At 34.4% G+C, this 27,659-nt stretch overlaps 1 pseudogene; it reads right to left on the reverse strand.

Annotated features, from left to right (window-relative positions):
* Positions 1-24,423: 24,423 nt before the first annotated feature.
* On the reverse strand, positions 24,424-24,540 carry LOC145256024 (5S ribosomal RNA; annotated as a pseudogene).
* Between the last annotated feature and the right edge of the window lie 3,119 nt (positions 24,541-27,659).

Raw genomic sequence — 27,659 nt, forward strand, 5'->3', positions numbered from 1 at the left:
TATATATATATATATATATATATATATATATATATATATATATATATATATATATATATATATATAGAGAGAGAGAGAGAGAGAGAGAGAGAGAGAGTGAGAGAGAGAATGGCTATGAAAACACTAATTTTAAACTGCTCGAAAACATTCTTTATTTTAGATTGTGAAATTAAAAAATAATGAATACGTCAGCTGACCGATTTCGAAGCTCGCTTTAAAGAGCTAAATAATTACGTTTTAAAAAGGAAAAAAAAACGGAACAATGAAATGGTGATGAAAAAGCATGAGAAAAGGGGGGGGGGAACTAATAATCAAATAGAAACTGGATACAGCCCTAAGAGATTCTCTGTTTGTTTGCAAAGAGAAAGATCTCAGAGTCTTAATTTATATAGTTTCTAGAATTTTGAGATGGCAGAGTGAGTGCGACTTGCTATCGATGGAAAAAAGTCGGCACTAAAATTCGAAGTCGAAATACGATTTTTATGAGGTAGTCTCTTATAGATGAGCCATGAATATTGCTCCAAACGTCGAAGGTAGGTAGTTTCCATTCCGAATTTTGGATGGAACATGTTGTTTTATCCTATTATCCAATCATTGACACGTTCGCCCGACGTAACGCACACCGAAGCTATATTTGAATAAATAAGTAATGGAATCGTTATTCTCGAGGGGAAAACGTCTTTACAAATTGAAAACAAAATGGGTTTACAGGCAAAAACAACACGGTTATTTGATGCAAAGTAACATTGTTGTACCGTAGAAGAAATTTGATTGGCAAATCTATCACTAATGTTATCAAGGCAAGGTAGGCGTAGGTAGATAGGGCGTTTGTCAAAAGATGTCTGTTTAATTTTGTTGAAATTAGAAATTTTATTTCTTATTGTAGATTCCACGATTTACAATGGAAAACCATTATTACAAAGAGTCTTGGTAAGATATTTGACTTTATCATTTAATTCGGTCTCTGGACATATAATGCAAGTTCTATGGATAAGGTTGTTGATAAGATTATATTTTTGTTTGGTGGGGGGCAAAAAGAGTCCGAACGGGTTTAGAGACTATTGGACGTTGGTTAACAGCAGAGGGAAGTCAAGAAAACGGAAGATGTTTTACAGACCAGCACAGGAAAGGAAGCGAAGAATTACTCTATAGTAAATTTAAGAACTGGATGAATATAATTAAAGGATCCGAGGAAGGCATCTGTTTTAGTTTCATTTTTGAACAGACAAAAAGTGTCATCAACGTAACGAAAATAAATATCTGGATTTTGAAAGCCAGATACGAGGGACGTGCAATATGTAATGCCCCTGACCCACTTCTAGTTGTTTGATATAGCTGAAATTTTACATGTCCAATGATTTATATGTCTAGAGGATATGTGGCAAATTACAGCTCTGAATTAATTGTAGTTTCTGTTTTACAGGTGTTTTAACTGAGTCAGGTGTGAAATGGAGCCTGTTGAATGTCGAGCGGTGATCCGGTTTTGTATTTGAAAGGACGCACACCATAGAAGACTTTTGATGAAATGAAAGAAATTGATGGTGATAATACCTCATCATATGACCTTGTAAAATGCTGGCATCGTGAATTCAAACATGGCCGGAAGTCTGTGGAAAAATCTCCCTGACCTCGTCGCCCCATTCTGCCATTGATGAGGCATCTGCCCGTCAAGTTGAGGCTTCGATTTTGGAATATCGGCGCATTACTATTCGCCAAACACCCAATATATCAAGATTAGTATAGGATCTGTGGAAACTATCATTTATGACCATTTGCATATGCATAATGTGTCTGCCCGATGGATTCCCAAGTTGCTCACACGATTCCAGAAGTGAGAACGCGTGGAGTGCTCGAGGATTAATTTGGAGATCTGCCAAGAAGATGAGTCAAAATGCTTTCAAAAGACTGATTACACAGGATGAAACCTGAGTCCACTACTATGATCCAGAGTCCAAAGCCCTGTCAATGCAGTGGAAGCACTTGGACTCACCACCTCCAAAGAAGGCAAGGTTGCATCCCGTCGCTGGCCAGGTCATGCTCACAGTCTTCTGGGACCAGGACGGAGTAGTGATGACAGATTTTCTGGCAAAGGATATCACAATTATAGGAGCCTATTATGATTCACTTTTGAGGAAAGTAAGGAAGCTATCAAAATAAAGAGGCGGGTCAAGATCAGCAAAGGTACCCTCCTCTTTTAGGACAACGCTCGGTCCATAACTCGCATGTAGCCAGATCAGAAGCACGGGCGTGTGGTTATGAAATCATTCCCCATCCTCTCTACTCTCCTGACCTTGTACCTTTCACCTCTTCTCAGCCATGAAGTTGTTTTTGAAAGAAAAGCGTTTTCCAGATTATGCAACCTTGATTTCTGAAGTCACGTCGTGGTTGTAGGACCAACCTGGGGTGTTCTACAAAAACGGTCTCCAGAGCTGCAACAAACGATAGGAAAATGTATAACTCTGCGTGGTTCCTATGTAGAGAAAGACTAATAACTGTGCCAAGTTTCGTGGCTCTACTCTTATGGAAAGTCGGCCAGGAGCATTACTTATTGCACGCCCCTCGTAAAAGATGTTTTTCGTGGAAACCTACGAAAATGTTACAGAGCCGGTCCCAGGGGTGAACCCATGGAAACCCCATCTATCTGCCTGTATATAATGTTATTAAAACTTAATTCGACCGACATGGTGGTGAATCACATAACTTCCACAAAATATTCTTAGGAATAGGGGAAGTTGTGATAATGGGCATCGGAAAATATATCAATAGTCTCTGAGTGGAACACAGGTAAAAAGACATTCAATATCAGAAGAACACGTCAGTCAGAGCGTGATTCTGCATAAATTTTGCAAAAGAAAAATAATCTTTTATACGGAATGTACTATACTGTTCCAAAACTGATTCGAAAATATAAGTAATCCATTTGGCTACTTTCTGTTGTGAGGAATCTTTCATGGATAATATAGATCTTAAAGAAACCTGACTCTTGTGGGGTTTAGGTAAACCGTAAAGACGGAGACGTAGAAAACCTGTCGGTCTGATTAAGTCAGAAATGGAAGAAGGAAAATCCCCCTTCTTCACCCATTTGACCAGACGTCTTTGGAATCTAGATTAAATAGATAGAGTAGAGTCATGTGTCTCTACCGCATATAGCTGTACAAATTTAGAGGTGTCATTGAAGATTGTCATCATTTTATTGACATATTCCTGGTGGTTAAGTATAACAACACCAGAACTTTTGTCCGGTTTAGTGATAGTAAGGGATTAATACTGGCATAGTGTTTTGATAGCACGGAAATGTTCATTTCGCAATTTAGATTCAGTAAAGGAGACTGCTGTAGTTGCATATTTTCCTGTTTTTTTTTCATCTCCATTTCATTGTTCCCCCCCTTATGTTCCTTTTTAAAACGTACTTATGAAGCCCGATGTTAGCTCTGTTGAGCAGGCTTCGAAACCGGTCAGTTGACGTATTTTTATTTTTTTAATTTGACAATCTAAAACAAATAATGTTTTCGAAAAGGTTTAAAATTAGTCTTAAAGCCATAATAATTATGTGTATCCTGTAACACACACAAACACCCCCCACACACATATATATGTGTATATATATATATATATGTATATATATATATTGAGGGGTACAGACTTTAGATAAATAGATAGATAGATAGATATACACACAAATATATATGTGCATATATATATATATATATATATAATAAAAATAAATCTTGTATATTTGTTTTCAAAATATTTAATATGTCTTCTTCCAATATTCAGAACACATATTCTCTTATAATTATTTCAAAATATTTTCGAAAGGATGCGGGTGAATATTTACCCCGTATCATATTCCCATCTTTAAACCATTATTACTTAAGACCTAATCTTTCGTTTTCGGACATCTCCGGCGACTGTAAACAGATTTCTATATTCTTTAAAGCTTCATTAGGTTTTTCATCCAACTACATGAGATTGCTTTTATCCTTGACGTATCTTCACGTTCTCGTCGACATTTAAATTCCAACTTTTTTTTCAAGCTTTCTACGCTTTTTAGATTTGCCATCAAGTTTTCATTAATTCTGGACTTCCTATATTCGGTTTGTTTTCCAATTTTTACATGTTTTAAACGATGTGAACATATTACATTTTTTTTTTGCATTTTATGAATATCATAAATTGCTGTTTAATCTTATTCCATAAACCATAAATTCTTATATTAATAATTTGCTAATTTATTTATTTACTAAAGACAGAAAAATGCCATTATTTGGTTGGTTCGTTGTTTTTGTTCTACGGCATATCGACCCTTTTCGGGTTATTTAATGCCGAATCCAAAGATTTTGAAGAAACATTTTTTAATAGAATATATCTGTTGTTTTCACGTCGGTTTCTATTACACCCATAGTTGGGACCCTAACAGGTACTACCACTCCGGGTCAGAGTAGACCTGGTAGCTATGGTAATTAAAGGGTGGTTCCACACTCCCCAAAGCCCACAAGCTGGGACCTCACCACTGGATATAGTTTAAGGTCGTATCCAGGACCCTCATTGAGGGACTTTTACCCTCTGCAGGGGGGGGCAGTCGGCGTATTCTTATGCCCCACCGACAGGGCCACCATTATTTGATACTCCGCAGATTAATAGCATTTTGTACTATTATATGTACACTATATGTCTTTGTAAGTTATAATTTTTCTTGGTTACTTGTTCTTTATACATATGTATACACGTACACACACACACACACACACATATATATATATATATATATATATATATATAGAGAGAGAGAGAGAGAGAGAGAGAGAGAAAATAAAAAGGAACAAACCGTATTATGTGTTCATCAACGTTTCGTCCTTATTTCGAGACTTCCTCTGGATGAATGAGACTAAGAAACAAAAAAATATACCAGTACAAAATATTTGAAAATGTTTCACGTGCACAGTGTGACGCAGTTCTATTTCAGAGAAACGGAAAATTGAATTTTTAAAATTCAAAAAGGAGGGGGGCTGGCGCTGTTTAAGAGGTGGAAATTTTAGTGACGTCATATAGTCGTTAATTTAATTTTAAAACTATGAACGCAAGTTTATATTCTTATTGGGAAAAAGATATATCTGTTGAAATTCAAATATAAGTTTGTAACAGAAATGAAATGAGTGTTTTTTTATGTAATTCATTGATTGAGATTATGTGTTACTTATTACAGGGGGTGTTTGAATGGTGTGAGAAAGTTAACCTGTGTCCACAGTTGAATAATGTTCTTTTAATAACAGTTTACTTATTAATGGCGCTATGTTATAGAAACCTCCACTTAAAATAAACCGCGCCGGAGACTTCTTGAATCTGCGCTTATCGCAATTTCAAGTACTATTAAACGACGTGGAGGTTTCTATAACATAGCGCCATTAATAAGTAAACTGTTATTAAAAGAACATTATTTAACTAAGACGAAACGTTGGTGAACACATAATACGGTTTGTTCCTTTTTATTTTCTCTATTTTGTCGGAAACTATTTCCATTATTTTCATCATATATATATATACCTAATTTTAGCATAAAATAATCTATATAAAGAATAATTACAAATATATCAAACATTAATTAATTTAGAAAAAATGTCACAATAAAATTTAAGCAGTTATCCAAATTAGATTGTTTGATAGATATAAAAGTTCTTTTTAAAAATTATGTATTATCCTTTGCACTTAAAAAACACATATATCCACATTAAGCGTCCACAAATCAGACTTAAGCTATTTTTAAATGCAGTAAAACATTTTAATTATCCAGCGTCTTAATTTTCAAATTAAACTGTAAATAATAAATTCTATAATTTAGGACCAGAAAAAAAGACACCAATATGGCTATGTATATTTAATGACAAACTTAAAAACAATATTGAACTCCCCTTCACCATGACGGTATTTTTTTTAATCCTACAAAATAGAATTTCCTTTCTTGATATAAATATCTTTCTTAAAAATGTAACGTTCCAATTTTTTTATATTACACGATATTCATTCTATTTAAAAATCCTTTCATTATTACTACAAAATTTACATAAAATTTTGTTTTACGTTTCGTATTATTTGCATATGGATCCACCTAACTTATTACAAAAATGATAGTTTATTTTGGTGTCTAACCCCATCCCCACTGTATTTGTTGTTATGAGGAGACACTATTAACAATAACATTTATTGTCAATTATTACCAATATTATTCGTCGCGGTTTACCGGATTTGCGTGAGTCAAAAAACTTTCTTATGTGTGGCGCATTTACTCATGTAGCAGAGTACTCGAATTGCATGATCTAGGGTTCGAATCCCGAAGTCTTATATGTCAAACTGATGATCCCAAATGAGGGCGAAACTCGAGTCTTGGACTTACGCTTTGTTGACTGTCAATCCTCTTGTGAGCTGTTATTTCCTTTAACTATGAAAATAATTATATATATATATATATTAATTTGTTACATAATTTTTTCTATCACTTGGCATCACATTTCTCCTTGATCGACGCTGATCAGCATGCACTACACAGATTGACAAATTGTCTAATATTAAATTGACAATAAACAATTATACATATCTACCTTTTTACATGGGTTTTCTAACATGAACTGATCAATGCGATAATACATCCATGTTGCGGATTCCAAAATACCAGATGAAGTCACCTTTGACATTCCTCTAAAATGTGTGCCAATGCTTTCTCTAAGAAAGTTATAGAAAGAGAGAGAACTATACTTATTTAAGTTTCGCCAGAAGGTTATCCTCTCCTAAATTTATACATATGCATACTTATACATATATGTATATACACACATACATACGTAATTTTAATATAATCGATTATCTATCTCTCGTCCTCTCTATCTCTCTCTCTCTCTCTTTATATATATATACAAATACACACACACACATACATATATATATATATATATATATATATATATATATATATATATATATATATATATATATATACGTACTTGATTCTTTAATATATTCTATCTTCATTCGATTTCAGGAATTCTCCTGAGAATTTCCCAGAGGTTTTATTTTGACTTTAGAAGTTGGTAAACAGGGTCGACCGGCATATGCATTAAACGTCCGACACCTTTAGCCAGTCTGCCAAGCTAATCAATTTTCCAGAACTAACCAATACGTTTCACGCACCATAAAAATTCCTCTTGAAAGTTCGGACGCCTTTTCCGATATTAAGATGGAGCGGGGATGACTGGGTCAATATTTCTTTTTGATTATATAATTTTCCGATAATAAGTATTGGCTACTTCCATCATCTCTCGGATAAGTTTGTTTTAAGAGATGTTAACCACGGAAAAAGTACAAAATAAGGTAATAGAATTACAGTTGTTATTGATCTAATACGAACCGACACATGCTAAGGCGATACTACTACTACTACTACTACTACTACTACTACTACTACTACTACTAATACTACTACTACTACTACTAATAATAATAATAATAATAATTCTATAAATAATAACAACAACATTAATTCTATGAATAATAATAATAATAATAATTATTATTATTAATATTATTATTATTATTATTATTATTATTATTATTATTATTATTATTATTATTATTATTATTATTGGCTCACATGGAGCTTTCACACAAGTCAACGAACGATCTAATTGGGGACCCGTGGTATTCGCTGGAAGCTGAGTGACAACAAGTTATTATTATTATCATTATTATTATTATTATTATTATTATTATTATTATTATTATTATTATTATTATTATTATTATTATTATTATCAAGACGCATCAGATGAAGAACGTTGAGATAACCATCGATGACGTTTAGACTGGCATACAAAGGATGACACACTGGAAGGAACCTGGTCCAGATGGAGTGATGTGCTTCTGGTTTAAATAGTTTCAATAGCTTTTCCACCTAAAGCTGCCCTGCAAAGGGTCGTAGAGTCGGAAGATGTCCATGATTGGCTTGTGAACGGAAGAACAACATTAGTTAGGAAAGATCCTGCAAAGGGGACAGATGCCAATAATTATATACCAATTACATATCTGCCACTGATGTGAAAACTGTTGACTGAAATCTTTGGGACGAAAATTCATGAACATCTTGAGAATGATGGTGTGTTTCCTGATGCCCAGAAGACGTGTTGGAACGGGTCGAGAGGTTCCAAAGAGAAACTACTAATTGATAAAGCATTAATACAGGATGCCAAGAAGAGCAATCTCAGCGTAGATCGATTACAGAAAGGCTTATGACATGGTCGCTCATTCATGGATACGTGAAACACTATTGATGATGAAGGTTGCCAAGAATGTGGTTGGGCTGTTTGAGACAAGTATGGCTTAATGAAAACAGTCCTGACAGCAAACAGAGAGGTTATGCGGCAGGTTGGCATTAAATGTGGAATATTCCAAGGAGATTCGTTATCGCCACTTCTTTTTGTAATGATAATGATGATACTGAGCATCCTCTTGAAGAGAGAAAGACTGGAGTATAACTTTGGACCTGGTGACAGACGCCTCAACCATCTATTGTTTATGGATGATTCAAAAATATTCGGTAAAAATAAAAAGGAAATGGAGAGACTGGTAGAACTTGTGGGGACATACTCAGAAGACATTGGGATGGAGTTTGGGATTAGTAAATGTGCGGTGCTGATGATGAAAAGAGGAGTAAATGTTCATTCGAATAGTGCTGCAAAAGGGAGAAATCATGAGGGTATAAGTATTTGGGAGTGTTGGAGGTGTAGGCATCATGAACAGAAAAATGAAAGAGAAAGTCAGGAAGGAGTACTTTGGAAGAGTGAAATAAATTACAAAGTCGAAACTGTATGGAGGAAATGTAATGAAAGCAGTGAATTCATGGGAAGTCAGTGTTTTGAGATACAGTGCGGGAATTTTAGAATCGTCTGACAAGGATTTGCATGTGATTAATATCAAAACAAGATGTTTTAGCAATGTTTGGTATATTTCAGATTCAAAGTAGCGTAGCAACGCTGTATCAAAAATAGAAAGACGGTGGGAGAAAGTTGAAAAGTGTATAAGATTGTGTTAGAACCCTGGAGATGCTGAAGGAGCATGTGGTTAGAAGTGAGGAGTGAATGCTTAAGGTTGTGGCCAATGAAGTGCAGGTATGTGAGACCAAGGCTGATTATGTGAAACGTATGGATAGAGAAAGAGCAGAGGAAGTGGCTAGGATGAAAACGCATGGAAGATGGCTAAGAGTAATGAAGCTTTTGTTTGTGCAGCACAAAACCAGGCATTAGGAACACGATTGTTAAAAAAGTAGTCCTCGGAGAGGAAATTGCTACAGCATGCCGGATGTGTTGTAAGACCTCAGAGTTAACGGTGCACCTTGCAGCAGGGTTTACTTGACTGGCCCAGAGAGAGAGAGTACCGCAAACGACACGATCGCATGGGTCTCCGGATATATTGGGAGGTTTGTAAGAAGGTTTGGGTTAAATGTCCTGGTAAGCTGTTTGAGGAGTTGCCTGATGAAGTGAGAACAAGTGAGGATGACAAAGTAGAGGTATGGTGGGACAAAAGTGTCATAACTACCAAGCAATTGGAACATATTCTTCCGGATATTGTCGTCATTGACAAGGTCTCAAAAATCTGGCAGATTGCAGACTTTTCATTACACTGGGACAGGAATGTGAGAGAGAAGGAGAATGAGAAGTGGAGCAATTATACTCCATTGGCCTTGGAGATGAGGCGTATACACGGGGTTAAAACACAAATGATCCCGGTCGTAGTTGGTACACTAGGAGTAGTATCAAGTCGTCTGGAAGGACAATTTAAAAAACTACAAATCCCCGATGTTTAGGCGGCCTTCAGCCCTCTGCTATTGTAAGTACCACCAACATCCTGAGGAAAACGCTGCATTTTTGAAGCTCCTGGTTTGAATTCGTGATTGAGGGAAATTCTCCTGAAATGAATCCCATCGTTTTCCAGAGACACGTTGATAAACGAAATCAGAATTATTATCATTATTATTGTGATTGTTATTATTCACTCAGGAGACTTCTCAAAGAACATTATAAAGGATTCTCGTATAGAATAACTTATGGTTTTCTCTTAAGTCTGAGTGACACTAAGTCTCTCCATATTTCCAATACTCTCCACCTCTATCGATACCCTTTGTAAATTAATTTGCGCTAGCGCAGCAGCCGTTTATGATTGATGTCTTATTTGTAGCGGCCATTAGCCTCCCCTACAATGTGAGTGGCAATAAGCCTACATAAGGTCTCAGTTTTCTTCACACTACTCCAGTAGGGGGATTATAATTTCTTACCCTCATCTTTCTGTCCTACATTATTATTATTATTATTATTATTATTATTATTATTATTATTATTATTATTATTATTATTATTATTAATACGCTAATTCGCTTCGACCGTCATCGTCCTGAACATCATTGAACATAAATAGAGAATATTCCAAATCGCACCAATGATTATTATACTGAATTCTCTTAGTATGAAAATGAAATGTGTATTATTTCAGGTGAACAAGACTAAAAAAGTACACTCATCGATAATATAAATCCCATCTGCCTGTTTAAATGTGTGTATGAATATGAATGCATGTATATATGTATGTACATATGTATGTGTGTATGAATGTCTCCCTAATGTCTCGGACGACAAATATAAAAAAAAAATGGCCAAATACATTTATGCCTTCAATTTCAACTGGGAACTTTTCTACAAGAATGGGTCGCTTTTTTTCGTTATGATTTTCGAAAACCTCCCCTATTTTCCATTTACTAGCCTTCATTTAAACCTTCACCACTTCCGGTTTCGCGATTGATGCAACGGCAAGGACGTCACGAGCTTTTTCACATTATCTTCCTCTTTCGCGGTACAGGTTCGAGCCTGTCTACCTACTATCATTTTTTTTTTCTTTTTTGCTCAACAAACACCTCCAAACACCCGGGAAACGCCGGGCACCCATGCTAGTATATTTATATATTTAAACAAATAAAACACAAGTAAAGATGTAATGTATGGTAATGTAGGCTATATTTTCCTCAGTTTGCTTAACGCAAGAAAAGGAAAGCAAATATGGTAACCCTTCCTTAAAATTCAGTTTATTTCTGTAATATTATCTTTAAATGGAAGGCATTCAGAAATATTAATTAAATTTCAAATTCTTATGAGTATGTCATTAAAAGGATCTATGGGGTGTTATGGCATAGTGCCTATATGGCGGGCATATATCCGTGTCTCTGTAGAATGTGTTCAAATAATTAATCTGCAATGTTAATACTAAGGGTAGTGGGTGTATATACAGACACCAAGCGGGGCTCTTCAATGCATACAGAATCTATTCTCTTAAGTGCGTGCATAAAATGCACAATTCTGTTCGACTTCTGTGTCGGTGCGTGTGTGTGCATATTTAAGCATATTCACATACAGTTCGCGTTAGATACACGTTTTGAACAAATGCTGTAGACTTTTTTAATATATATTTCCTCTTATTTTTTTGTTCTTCTTCCATTCTCTTGAGTTCGCTTCACTGCTGCTGACGTTGTTCAGGTGGCTAATTTCTGCCTGTTAATTGATCTGCGCATTACCGTGTTTTGTTGGTTGATCTGCGCATTACCGCGCTTTGTTGATTGATCTGCGCATTACCGCGTTTTGTGATAAAATACAAACTGAATTTACCAGTTCGGATTTGACACTGTAAATATGTTTGATGCACTGTCTTCTCTACGTCTAAACAGGACGTTAAACTGTTCAGGTGAAGTTACTTGGCGACATTTACACAGTTGAAGTGATTGCGTCTAAGTTACCTGATGCATTCAAATCTCACTGTGAGAAATCTACTTCAAATAAATCCAAGTAATCTGTCGAATACTGTGATGTTTAATATATCGGACAATTTTTTTCAGATTACTCCTTCAGGAAATTGAGGAGATATATTCCCTGCTATAAATGTACACTTTCGGAACATTATTTTAAAATAATATATAAACTGTGTCTGCAGATATTTAAACTGATCCACACGATTTGACTTTTAAGTTTAAATTGCAAACAGAGTAAGGAAACTCTTTTTGGTTTTCTTAAAATCCCTACATTGTTTGAAATCTCATATCACAGCAGTAAATAAATATAGACCGCGTCAACCCGTCTTTCTTTTTTCTTTCTATCGTTCGTAATTGTTACCACACAAGGACTTTCTTTATAGCTTAGAGCGAACTCTTAGCAGCAGAAAGCTGGTGAACTTTATTTTGACTCTAATTTTCCTAAAGAACAAACCTCTGCTTATTTGTTTCAACTAGGTCTTTCCTCTTCTCATTTTTTGCTGTTCCTATCCGTCAAAGTTACCATTTGACGAAGGCAAGAGGAATAGTTGGCCGAAACGTCGTGAAACAACAACTCATAAAGATGAGAATAATAGTCCGCAATAAAACTAAATTAGTATAAATAATGTTTTTATTTGTTCAAGTGGCCGTCATTTGAAGTAATTATAATAATATCGAAACTCTGCTTAGATTATAAGGAACCTGTTAAAATAAGAGTTTTAATAGTGGAATATATTTCTTTCACTTTACTATAGACATTGGGTACCCCACTCCTGAATTAGTTTCAAGGGGTATAGTCACATTAAGTTTAGTTTTCGTTGTCTGGTGTGCTCTATGCTTTTTTTTTCTAACTTTTGCAAGGTAATGCTGTCATATTGTATCCTTTGGTAAATATTCCCGATTTTTTTAGTACCAAGAATCTGGTTACATTATTGGTTCGCATTTTAAGTGAATATGCAGCAGTTGGGGCTTGTTCTAATTACTCCCTATTACTCCTTGTTATCTGTCGTCTCTGTCTTGATCACCCACCTCTCATTCTGTCTACCTCTTACTGACGAAAGTCTTTGTGAGCTGTTATTAGGACCAAATCTTAACTGTGTAAAAACGACTTCCTTTCCTTCTACTATATGTTCGTTAGTGCAGTGGAGGAAGTTAGCTAAAGAAAAAATATTGACTACGTGTAAATTTTTAGAGTCGTGGAAAGCGGCTGGGCTATATACTTTGGCATTATATGAAAATCAAATTGACGATTATTTGAAAGCTGTGAATCTTTAAGAAGAAAAGATTGCCAATGTTTATTTGAGGGGAGAGATTGATGAGACTACGATCGAATCCTCTAATAAAGAATGAACCTTGATCCAGAGACAAGTGTTCGAAAAAATGGCTGACTCACGACATTCTAACATTGAGGATTTCATTGAACATCGGAAGTATACTGTGAAAACCCGGGGTCCTGACTTGGTTCCTAAGATTCAATGCTCTCAGTTCAATGATAAAGATCTGGAGACTGATAAGCTGAGCTTTCTAAATTTCAGTAGGGAATTAAAGAATTGCATAGCTATCATGACCCTTACGTTTTAAAGATAGTCGTTTTGAAAAATCAAATAACATGTTACGCCTTCCAGTTAGTTAGACATTTGACAGTATCTGATGAAACTATTAGGTGGTTCTAAACATTCTTGTGTAATTCTTGGGCGAAACTTATATAATTGACACCTTTCTTTTTCTATAGAACGTACTGACAGATTAAGTAATGTTTCTGTCCCTAGCTATTGATTAAGTATTTTAAAGACTCAAATATTTGAGCTTCAAAATTAGTTTTGGTTGGATTTTTTGGAGAATCGATCACCAGGGAATAAATTGCTTAGCCACAGATTTGTTTCTTTTGCAAGTAACCGAGGTTCGTTTAGAAAGAATTAGTTCACAAGGTTGAGAATAATTTCCCATTATTTGAGGCAATATTAGATCATTGTTCTGACGTATATTGAATTTTTGTAAGCGAGATTCTTACCCTCCTAACATTGTGAGCCCTGTCCAGAAGAAGTTTTCTCATGAGCTAAAATATACTTCTGGTATATAAATAAACTTTTAAAATTTTTTAACAATGCGTCTAAATCAAATTACAGTTGTTATTTTTGCAGAGTTTGCGGCCATTGAGGGTAATCTTGTAGTTCTTATCCTACTTATTCTGTAAGATTTTAAAGATGCAAAGAGTTGGGGTTGTGCTCTAAATGTTCCTCCCTCTCCATGATGAGAAAAATGTTTCTGTGACAAGAAGGAATTGAGTACGTTTTAGACTTGCGATATAGAAAGACACTGCAGAATGGTGTGTCCTAGCTGAGTTAGATTTCCTACAACGGTAAATGCCTGATGGCTTAATAATAGTCTGTCAATCCTACAGGTCGATAAAATCTTTGTCTGTATAAGGTATGGCAAACAAGTTTCTTTAATTGTTTGCTGGATAGAGGTAGTGAGATATCTTATTCATTTCGTAGCCTATTGGATAAGTTTCCTGGTCTATTTTTCCCTTATAGATCGTAAATTCTAAATCAAAACTTACTTGCTGAAAGGGCTACTAAATTTGAATGACATCGATGTAAACGTGACCGTCCCTTAAGGAATCTGTTCCCTGTTTTTTTTTTTTTTTTTTTGATTGCTGAGAATTTAGATCTTATTTTCCGTTATAATGGATTGACTTCAGTAATTAAAGATCTTATGAAACATAAAGTTGAACTAGCCACTGATTATTCTCAATTGAACGATGACAACTTGCCTGTCCATGGCATATTGGGAGTTGATGTGATTACATTCCTTGGACCTATGAATTTAAACCGTGGGAAACACGTTTGGTAGTGCCTTTGAGTTTACGTTTTGTTCGGAAGTATAGTTGACTGTAGATATCCTCACACAGAAGAATCAGTTTTCAATGATGATCAGGTAGTCAGCAAATATTTTCCTTGCGATAGTAATATGTTTACTTGGGGTTGGACTCTAAATCCGAATACCCCGAAATTTTGAACGCTTACGAAAAGTCCTCTGTTCATAGAACCATTGGCATGTTGTATAGTTTAGAGAATATGACAATCGTAGAAAATGAGTTCAGTGACTACAGTAAACAGATTATTTAATATTTCGTCTCTCTATAAGTTTTGCCGACAACTGTTATCATATAAGTCTACCTTGGGACAAGGATAACCTAAGTACAGTATCCTATAACTAGCAGGTAGCCCTGACATTGTTGGATCGTGTTTCTCGTTAATTATCTGAAAGGAATTTATAACTGGAATATTGTTAAGTGCTTTGGGAACAAGAGAAAGATGCAATAATCTAGAGTATATATGTCCAATCCTTATGATTTCAGTGATCAAACTTGAATTCTGCATCATTGAGGGTTTTTTTTGCGTTTCTTTATCTTTTTATTGATAACAGTTTAATACGTCGTAGGAACCATATTGAAAATTATGGCAATAATTCCGATAATGTATATATAACAGTTTCTGTTTGACAGACACGAAAAAGTAGATATATATTCCTGTATTATTTTACTCATACTTCTGGTTCTTTAAAAGAAAATAATGTTCATGTATTTCTGTCACATTATGGTGGCTTCCATTTTTTTATTTTTTGTATGGAAGGAGAGGATAACTGAATAATTACACAACGTCGACGGTGGTCAACGAAGAAGGAAATGTTGAAAATGGCTAATCTGTAAATAACATGTTTTAAATTGAAGAAAACCTGTATTAAGAACCCAAATATTTTAGATTACATCTAGTATCAATAAGAAGTTTGAGACGAAAGCTGCTAATTGAATCTCCATACCCTCTTCTGTTTTTAGATAGCTGATAAGATTATCCTTATCAGTTTTAGGATATCAAGGATTGGATTCAAAATATAATCAACTGCGATTTGTCTTATTAGGAGTCTTTGTATCAGATGGTATAATAACAAAACACAGAATTTTTATAAAGAATAAAAAACAAATCGATTCAGGAAAAGAGACGAATATACAAAAACAACAGTTTAGGAATTAACGCACCGCCGTCTTTTAATTATTTAGATCAATTCCCTTATCTTGTATATTATTCTTATAGTATTTCAAAAAATGTAACATCCAATTTTATAGCTACGCGTTGTCGATATCGGAAATCCTTTATTCAATCTAATCGGGAAAATATCTTCTCGTTTCTTAAGTCATGAGCAGTTAGAATGCTATATGTTGGGTTGATTATATACACACACACATACACATATATATATATATATATATATTTTACATAGGCATCACCACATTATCAAGGCCCAGAGGTCACTCAAGGATAAGGGTTAAAGAGTGTACAGTAGAAATTGGACAATAAGTAATCATTAGTAATGAAAATTTGGTAAATTTGATAACTTATATGGAACGGCTCATCAAGAACTTATTTACTTTAGACTTGAACACAACCATATTGTAGTCAGCCGGAAAGCAGGAAAACGGAAGACAATTCCACAGGCGTGCAGTTCTAAGAAAGAAGCTTTGTTCATGGAATCTACGTTTAGGTTTAGGCACAGATAAAGAGTCGGGGAAATTGTTGATAGTGTTTACAGCTAGACGAGTGTTTCTTGTGAAAGTTTGGCGAGGGGGGACCATAGATTGAAGCTCAGTTGAACACTTTCCATGAAAATAACGATACATCAGAGACAAACTCGCAACATCTCTTCTGTGAGATAGAGGTTGCAAGGAGGAGAAAAGGACATCTCCTACGAGGCTACGAAGTCTATTTTGAACTCTATCAAGGAAGGACAAGTCCTTTCTAGAAGCTCCTGCTCAGATGTGGCAACAGTATTCCATCCTTGGACGTACCTGGCTCTTATACAGATAGAGAATAGCATCAGCAGTGTGATATCTACCGGATCGATAGAACGATCCCACCATTTTTCCAGCGGCCTTGGCAACAGATTTGATGTACGTGTTCCATTTAAGATCAGGAGTAATGGTCAAGCCCAGAAGCTTGTCAAAACTTGAGGCCTCCTGAAGACAAGAGCCATTCATTTCAATTGATGCCAAATGTGGATTAGAATGGTGATGATGTAAAGAGAGAAGCTTGGTTTTAGATGCATTAAAAGTAACCAGCCACTCCTTTCCCCATTGTACTACGTGCTCAAGATCAGAGGAGATATATATATATATATATGTGTGTGTGTGTGTGTGTGTGTGTGTATGTGTGTGTGATTTTGAAAAGCATAAAGCGGGAGAGGATTACTCGCTTTAAATTGCTTTGCAGTTGGATTGTTGCTTGCTATCTTGCTCTTGTTTGTTGCTGGATCTCAACATTTTGAACCGAAAGCGAGAGAAACTTAGATGTCTTACAACGTTAAACCTCTGTAACACCATATGTGCATAGATACTCCTCAGACATTTTTCTATAAACACGTCTTCAGGCGATGATAGAGTTGTGGCGCGTGTAGCTCTGAAATGCGGCAAACATGTAATAACTGACCTGTCATCATTATATATATATATATATATATATATATATATATATATATATATATATACGTGTGTGTGTATGTATGTTTATATATGAAGAAGCGTATGTATATGTATGCATATCTATGTGTATATGTATGTATATATGTATGTGTATAGTTGTTTATGTGTGTATGTATATATATATGTGTGTTTATGTATGCATATATATGTATATATATATGTATATATATGCATATATATATGAGTATAACTGCATATATGTGTATTCGTATCTATATGTAGATATGTGTATGTGTACGTGTGTATGTATATCTCTATATATGTTTACGTATATTTATGCGTATATGAATGTATATGTGCGTATTTGTTTGTATATGTGTGTATGTATTTGTATATGTGTGTATATATGTGTGTATGTATGTGTATTTGTATTTAAGCATGTGTGTATGCATATGCATGCGTATGTATGTGCATTATGTATTGTTTATGTACGCATGTATATATGTATATATGTGTGTGTTTATAGATATGTATGTGTATATGTATGTGTGTGCATGTATGAGTATATATGTGCGTATGCGTGTATGTAAATATATGTATGTATATGAATGACCCTCCTCGGTGTCATGTCTGTTTGAAGGTGTAAATTCGCTGGCAGGACTAAAAATCATCTCCGGGCTCATGGTCTTTCAGTGATTGAGGAAGTGGCACGTTGCAATCATCATATATATATATATATATATATATATATATATATATATATATATATATATATATATATATATATATATATATATATATTATGTAAAAGAGTGTATATATGCATATATTCTGTAAAAAGTATATATATATATATATATATATATATATACATATCTAAATTTGTGTATCGTCTAGTGGCGTAAAAACGTAATTACTAATGAATATATGCATACAGATTGTATATATATATATATATATATATATTATATATATATATATATATATATATTATATATATATATATATATATATATATAAACACTAGTGTCTGTAGGTATTTAATTATTATAGACAAAAATATAATAATGACAGTCCCTTTAAGAAATTCATTTCTTATCGTTGAGCACTTTCAGTTGAATTAAAGCTGGTCAATTTAGCTCTCATGTATAGATCATCGTATAACGATTAGATAACTCTCTGACTGACGTAAATAAACATTTAACATTAAAATGTTCAAATTCAACGCTATTTTTACACAGTTAATGGTAGCCGAATAGATACGGTCTCTGCTAATCGAGCCAGAGATGTCTCGTAGTGCGGGATTCGAATCGTTCGGCTGATGTTAATCGAGACACCCTGCACTGAAGAATCCCGAAAGGATGAAACACTAGTGCCTGTAGGTATTTAATTATTATAGCAAAAATTATATATATATATATATATATATATATATATATATATATGTATATGTATATATATATATATATATATATATATATATATATATATATATATATATGAATTTAATTAATTAAATAAAATGCAAAATTTATAAAATCTCCATTCATGCAAAGTACGGTTTTTTAAATGTTCCAAATTTGCAGCTTCGCATATTTGTTCAAAACAGACTTAACTAGACTCAGATTGTTCAAAGTGGGATATCTTAAAGAAAGGATCTATGTTAACAAACCCCTGAATCCTGCAATAATTGAAAGAAACCATCAGGAATTAAACAAGTGGAGTAAATCTCAATCCAGAGATTCTACAATCTGCCATGAATGATGGTTTGGAAAGAGCATAAATATGCAAAGCTGAAAATAGGCAATATTTAAAAGACATTATTTTTTTTGATAAATAAACGTGTTTGAATTTTGCAATTTTAAAAGTTTTCAAATGCTTTATTTTGATTATGTTAAAATAACAGACGGATCTATTTAAATTCCAAATATTCCAGTGACATTTTTGTACAGCTTGTATAAAAAAAACATAACTTTAAGGGACAAAAAATACGTCTCCGGGGTTTTACAACCATCAATGAAGTATCTTTTATCTTGTTCTGACGGATCCGCAGAAAACCGCAAATGAATCTTGTAAAACTCAAAGCCTTAATTGCATTTACAGCAATCATGTTTACCGAATATTTTCCCTCTTGGAAAGCTGCAGCGTAACTCTTTTTTTACAATATATTTTTAATTTGTATTGTTCAGCATTTTGGCTGACCTTTTTAACATTCCGATTCCAAACAAACAATATCTAACTATTTCTGAAAGAATTTATCAATAGACTAAATTAGGTTGGAAAAGGTATTGCAGAGACGAACACGGGCAACAGATGGTTTAAGTCAACAAGCGAAGCATACATTGTTCCCCGTGAGTGCACAGTGAAGGATACTTAAAAATGACTAAGTTAAGCATTGTCCCCTCCCATTTAACCCCAAAAGTACACAGGGGACGTCAAATCCAAATGAGAATGAACAAACAGTGCAGCGTCAGGTCTTAACATATATGAATATGAGTTCTGCGCCATGCAAAAGAAGAAATGAATATGCCAATCATTTTTCCATTCCGCCATTTAGTTCCAAATGTTCCCAACCCCTTAACATATTTAAATCTGAGTTCAGCACCATGCAAAACAGCTAAGTAGACATACACAGAAAATTTTGGACAAATATGTAAAAACAGTCCTAAAATCGGAGCGTTTTTTATCAGCCCTAAAAGAGACCCTGCGAAACACCAAAGAGTTATCCCGAAGTATAGGCAAATAAAATTATATAGAAATCAGTTATTTATAATTTTTTAGAACGTTTTATAAAAATCCAAGGCCTCTTTTTTTTTTCTTATTTGAAAAGCACAAAAGTTTCAATGTAAGCCATTTAAACACGAAAGGCACCCCTAGTGGGGCAACCGACATATTCCAGGACAATCCCTTCTGTTACGTTTTTTTACTCATATCATGTTTTATGTTTGAGCAAAATTTCAAAAAAAATCAAAAGCGTAGTTATTGCGAAAAGTGCGCACAGTAAACGGACAAGGGTGAATTTACAGGTTCATCCTCTTTTTGTCGGGGACCAACAAGAAAAACGATAAACAGAAAAGATAATACGGCTTTATTGAAACTAACTTTTTAAACTTAATGAAGATTTATGTGAATATATAGAGAAGGGTACAAGAAATAATAAAGCTAACCTCATAGCGGGAGTGCACAGGCGGTGCTTATTCTCGAAATATAATTAGTTAAATGTTGCAAGATCTATTCCTTTAAAATAAAATGAAAAATCTTGTAATTTTTGCATTGTTATGACTAATTACTCTTAATCTGTATTAACCCCTAAGTCAGCATCATATGTAGTGTACTTAGTACATTATACCTCACTATAACAAAGGGTCGTACAAAATTTCAGCCAGATCTACTCAATAGTTTAAAAATAACATAACAAATACATTAATAGAACGCGGATGCGCCGAGGTCAGCTGTATGGAAATGACCGAGCCGTGTGCGAGGTAACGTCACGGTGAGGAAAAACGAACAAAAGATCATGTAACAGGTATGCGGGTGAGTTCAGAGCCGAGAGGAGAAGTCAGGTGGGGTCGGAGAAGGAAGATTAAAGGTCGGTCGTTTAAAAACTTGCAATATCCAGTTGACTTTCTTTCCCCTTCGCTTCTCATGTTCTTTGCGACGGAATCTACAACACCTTGGGCCCCTACATGTTACCCGTTGTGTAACGTTACATACAGAAAGACAAACACGCAGGCTATTATAATAAAAATAATTTAAAATAAAAATTGTAGAAATATAAAAAAAAGAATGACACCCTAATAGTCTGCACTGCGATAAGATCAAAAATGTACAATCGTCATTATTCACCGTGTATAAATGATTTCGATGCCTTGCAGTCATACCTCCATTACCTTTCATTTAAGACTAGCGGGGGGGGGTACCCGGCGTTCCTCGGGTGTTTGGAGGTGTGTGTGTTTGTGGATAAATGAAAAGAAAAATCGTTGGCCGGGTGCCCCGGGTATCCCGGGTGTTTGTTAAAAAAGTCAACGAAGCCTTCACGCGCTGTTGGAAAATAGTAAAGTGAAAAAAAACGTGCGACGTTTAATGGCACGTGCCCATTTTTGACGACTAAATGACGTCAACTTTGAGTGCGGGACAGTGTTTTTTTTTATATGCGAAAAAGCTTAATGCACACGCGGAAAAAACTTGAATATTTATCTTTTGAAAGTCGGGCAAATTAAATATACAGGCTACCCCGGTTGTTAACTCGTAGATATTATAATTTAGGCGTGATATAAAATGTTTTTAGAAGAAGTGAGTCGACCGGTCGCTTCTCGGAAAAAAAACCTTTCTTGGACATACACAAAAAGCGAACATACATACACACATTTCCGCTTTTATATTTATAAACTAGCGGAGGGTACCCGGCGTTGCCAGTGTGTTTGAAGGTGTGTGCGTTTTTGGGTAAATCGTTGGCCGGCTGTTTGTTTAGAAAAAAATAAAGCCTTGACGCGCAGTTGGAAAATAAATTGTTAAAAAAACGTGCGACTTGGCAGGTGCCCATTTTTTACGAGTTAATGACTTCAACTTCGAGTGCGGCACAGTTTTAATTAACCGCGAGTCAGTTCGCTTCTTTTTTTTACGAAAAAGCTTAATGCACATGCGGCGATCGAAAATTGTTGAATATTTATCTTTTCAAAGTCAAGCAAATTAAATAGACAGGCGACCCCGGTTGTTAACTCGTATATATTATCATTTAGGCGCGATATAAAATTTTTAAGAAGTTATGAGGTGACTGATCGCTCCTTGGAAAAAAAAAATCTTTTATTGGACCTACATGAAAAGGCACATAGACAAACATTTTCGCTTTTATATATATATAGATGCAGTATAATTTTATATTTACTTTGTGATATATTTAGATCATAATACCTAAAATACGCAAACACCATTGTCTTCACAACATTTGATAAACACAAGATGTCAGGGAATAAAATATTTATTATGCAACAAAATAACCAATGTATTCAGAGTAGCTCTGTAGGGAGAACCTTGGCTCGGTGACAGTTCGATTTTCTTGGCATCGATTGTCAAGAATTACTGGCAAGAAAAACATTACGCATGGTTAAACTTTCAGTTATCGCAGTCGTCAGACAATGACTGGAAGAAGTTGTCCCAACTGACCAGCAAGCGAAGACCGGAGAACAGTCTCATGTGTATAAGTTACTTTTTTTAATAAAGCGGTTTCTGTACAAGAGATTGGAAACTAAGGTCTTACGCACGCGGTACGTTCTAAATATAATGTCTCCTATTTTTTATTCGGTCGGAATGTATCAAAAAGGCTTGCCAAAATGCATTGTCATTGTAAGTTTAATTTTGGATTCATGACCTAGACGTTTCATTTCTTTGTTTTAGGTATTGACGGAGAGAAACTCTGTGAAATAACCCCTTGTCATTGACATGTGTAAGGAGCAGGAAGCGTCCCTGAATTTCTCCACGCTGACAAAAACCTGGACGGATCAATATTCACTGCCGCATTCTGAATGCTTACGAAGCAGTTGATGGCAACCAAGTTATGAGATGGGTTTGCCGATTTCATATTGGCGGCACAGATGTAAATGACAAAGCGTTCCGTGGAAATGCATGTCTAAGGTAACAAAACAGGTATTCATAATGATGGTGAATATAAAGAAAAACTATATATCTGGCAAAAAGTTGCTCGTTTTAATTGTACCACTCCCGTCTTCGTATGCTTTTGATGTTTTAGCTTTTGGGCTAGAAACTAGGAGGGTTTCCTTGTAATTTCTTATGATTATTACTTGGCCAACGGTATATTATTTTCCATGTTTTGATTCTCAGGTATATATCCATTGATATCTTATATGATTTTGATGTAAAGTGGTTATCGGTTGATTAATTGTGTCTAACTGTATCGGATATATACTCGAGAGTAAAAAAAATGAAAGAATATGCTGTTGTCTTAGCTCCAATCATCACACTCATTACACACACATTACACACGCACACATTACAAACACGCACACACAACACACACAGACACATACGTACGTATATATATATATATATATATACATATATATATATATATATATATATATATATATATATATAGATAGATAGATAGATAACGCGATTTCAGTCTTTTTCCCAAGTGCGATACAATTGCTGATGTTGGAATAAATTGTCGAGCCTGATACAATTACAAATTCCGTGTCTGAATTTTTCTAAATCTTTAATATTAAACAAAAAAGTTGTTATTATTTCTCGGATTACCGCAAAAAAAAAAAAAAAAAAAAAAAAAATCGAATATAAAAACACACTTACTTGAGTAATCTATAGATTTTATCATTTCTGGTCATTTAAAATCAATAAATATTTATTATTTTATTATTACTGCCAGCAGTGGAAGATTTAGTTTTAGTGTTCAGTTTGGTTGTTTTACGGCATATCAACTCTTTTCGGGTTATTTAACGCCGAATCCAGTTATTTTTGAAATATTATTCATGTTGCACCCAGTCATTTTGCAGAAGGTTTTTTTTTTCTTCAAGCTCTTTGTATCTTTAATCGCTAGTTTGTAGTGTTTGGTTTGGTTATTTTATAGAAACTTTTATCGTTGTTGTTCCCTGCCCTGCAGAACATGAATGAGGTTTGCAATGGGAGAGGGAAACGGGTTATGCTATTAATTCTGGGGACATTGTAAGTTAGGAAACGAGCCAGGAAGTGGGAGTGATAGAAAATGAACGAGGGAACGGGAAGAGGTAAAAATGGGGCAAAGGTGTGTTGTTTTTGAGTTTGGTTTTGCAGAACATGTTTAAGTTTTACAAAAAGGAAGTAGAAAAAGAAAAAAGCATCACTTTTAGGTACATTTCATCTCAGGAAGCCAATATCTTCAGACAATTATACCTGGTAAAATCAGAGGATTCAATTTAAAACAGAATCAAATCAAATAAAAAAAGATAAACGGAATCGTTTTTGGCATCGTTTTTCGTGAAATTTGTGTAGCAAGTGTTGCGCAATCTCCAACCACGCCTCTCCTGAGTCAACATTGTTGCATACCAGTGGCAAGTTGAGGTACAAGACGACTGGAAACAATGCCGAGATAAGCGGGGAGCACATACAGCGCCTAGAATTCCCAAATGGTCACCCATCTGGTATTAGCCAGGCTCAACGTTGCTTAACTTCGGTGATCTGACGAGAACCGGTGTGTCAACGTGATTATGCCGTATAGTCCATAGAAGCACACACAGAAGCACACACACACACACATACACATACACACACAGATATATATGCATAGATCGTCATATAATGATTAGATCACTCTGACTGATGTTGAAACCATTCAGTAAGAATACATGTTTAAATTCAACTGTATCTCTCGCGATCGACGGTAGCCGAATGGTTCGGCTTTTCGCTAATGAAGCCAGGCATGACTTCTGTTGCTGGGGTTCGAATCTCTCGACTGGCGTTAATCGAGACACCCTGCACTGATGATTCCCGAAATGATAAAACACTAGAGTCTGTAAGTATATCATAATTATTACAGTAAATAATAATATCAGCCCCTTTAAGAAATTTGTTTCTTACACGTTCAGTTGTAATAAACTCGGTCAACTTAACTCATATGCATCGATCGCCATATAATGATTAGATCACTCTGACTGAAATTGAAAGCATTTAATAAGAATAAATGTTTAAATTTAACTGTATCTCTCGCGGGTGACGGTGACCGAATGGTTCGTTCCTCACTAATGAAGCTGGACATGACTTCTGTTTTCGGGGTTCGAATCTCTCGACTGGCGTTAATTCTGACACACTGCACTGATGATTCCCGAAAGGATAAAACAGTAGTGTCTGTAGGTATATTATTATAATTACTACAGTATGCTAGCAAAAGTACCCGTCGTTGACTGGGCTCAAAAACCGCCTCCATAAAATGGACTATGAAAAGGAAGGTTTGTAAATTTGGGCTGAATTTGGAGGTATCAAAACCAAAGCAAAATATGATGAAAGTAAAAATAAAATAGATAAACCCAATAATTTATTATACACAACCTGTTCACACTGAAACACTTATCACAATATTCTGTGGATCTATATAAAAAAAATTGTTAAACTTCGTGACATATTTTGATTTAGGCACAGATAAAGAGTGGGGGAAATTTTTCACAGTGACTACGGCTGGACGGCTGTTTTTTTGTAAAAGATTGGCGAGGGGGGACCAGACATTGGAGTTCAGACGAGCACCTGCCATGGAAATAACGATAAAACAAGGATAGGCTCACAACGTCTCTTCTGTGGGAGAGAGGTTGCAGGGTAGAGAAAAGAGCATCCCCCACTAAGCCACGAAGTCTATTTTGTACTCTGTCAAGGCAGGATTCCTGGGAAAAGATGATTGAGAATGCTGGTGACTATGTGGAAAATGCTTAAAAACAACAAACGCTTGTTTATATGGTTCCTCTTCTGTTTTGGTAGTACTTACAATTTTAGAATAAAAACACACGATGCTTTAGTTTTAGAAAGACCCTCATTTACAGGCACGCTCCGGACGATCATACACAGTCATAGTTCATCGCATGAAATTGTGTATTGAAAACGAAGGTGACTATGTAAGATATTGAATTTTAAAGCGCGAACATCGCCCGTTTGAAGGGTACCTTTCATATATTCGTAGCTCTTCAACTTTTTATTTTATAAATCAAGGCGTTTATCTTTAGATGCGCATACAAAATTCGAAGATTGCCTATGTCACTATACATATAATTATTTGTGTTTCCATCTGAAACTACCTATAAACAACGCATCAGCGCAAACACTAGAGAAGTGAGCCGGTGATTAACTCGGGCGAGGTAATTAAATGAAGTCTGCATAATTGAATTGAAATTTGGCGACTATGAACGAAAGTCAGGGAGAAAGGAAACATAGAAAGGAATGAGATACGCAGCGAAACCCATCTTAATTAATGAGATCATTTTTCATGAATTTCATTTTCGATTTTTTGTCAAATTGCGTTTGTTTGCCAAACAATTAAAATGCCGACATCCCTTGAAAAAAAACTCGAGAAGAAAAATATATATTAAGGTATAGAAAAAAATAACAGAAAATATTTCACGGATATAATTACCTGTAATTATAGCCAGATTTTCGCACAAAATTAAATTAAGTTTTATATCCGGAAAATATTGCAAAACATCGTTCATATATATATATATATATATATATATATATATATATATATATATCTTAATTTCAATTTAAACGATGTTTTGCAATATTTTCTGGATATAAAACTTAATCTCATATATATATATATTTATATATATATATATATATAAATATATGTATATGAGAATTTCGTCAATATATATATATATATATTGATATATATATATATATATATATATATATATAGAGAGAGAGAGAGAGAGAGAGAGAGAGAGCATTTGGTCAATGTGGCTCAATACGCCACTGGAGACTTACTTGCAAAGAGTTGCTTATTTAATGGTACTCGTCTCTATTATGATCGCATATCACGATTAAAATCCTTCTCGCCAGCAAGTTTTTTTACGATATTAAGCTACAGTTCTATCATTCAGCAAATTTGTACCATGTGTTCACTCTGTAGTCACCAAATTTATTTTTAACCATAATTTTGTCCACGACAAAAATGTCAAAACTTTTATTTTTTTTTTACTTCATCAATGGTAAATTTCTTTCATCTAATTTAAAAAAAAAAGTGTACTTTCATGTAAGAGGAAAATGAAAGCTGAATTGAAAAATTACCAACGTGAAATCAGCGGCAAATCAATAAAGTGAAGAGATTGCAAACCTCTGTCCAAAAGTAGCAACCTCTATATATATATATATATATATATATATATATATATATATATATATATATATATATATATATATTAATATATATATTAATATATATATATATATATTAATATATATATGTATATAGATATGCATATATATATGCATATATATATATATATATATATATATATATATATATATATATATATATATATATATACATGGTGGCCGAAAAGTCCCAGGACACTATACATGTATTTTTAATAAAACAGCAACAATTAAGGGCTCCTCAACAGTAAATACACTGATGTCAGTCATAATCTGAAAAAATAAATGAAATAAATTGTTTTAACAACACTAGAATATTAAAATCAATCATATTTAACAGCATTAAAATATTAACAATAGAGTGTCCTGGGACTTTTCGGCCACCCTGTATATATATTGTATTTTGTGCACAGAAAGTTGTTAAATGAGATAAGACATTGGAACCGTCGGTTTCAAGCCTGATAATTAGGACCGATT

This window comes from Euprymna scolopes, chromosome 31 (assembly GCF_053919585.1).
Source record: "Euprymna scolopes isolate OS-2025 chromosome 31, ASM5391958v1, whole genome shotgun sequence".
Lineage (NCBI taxonomy): Eukaryota > Metazoa > Mollusca > Cephalopoda > Sepiida > Sepiolidae > Euprymna > Euprymna scolopes.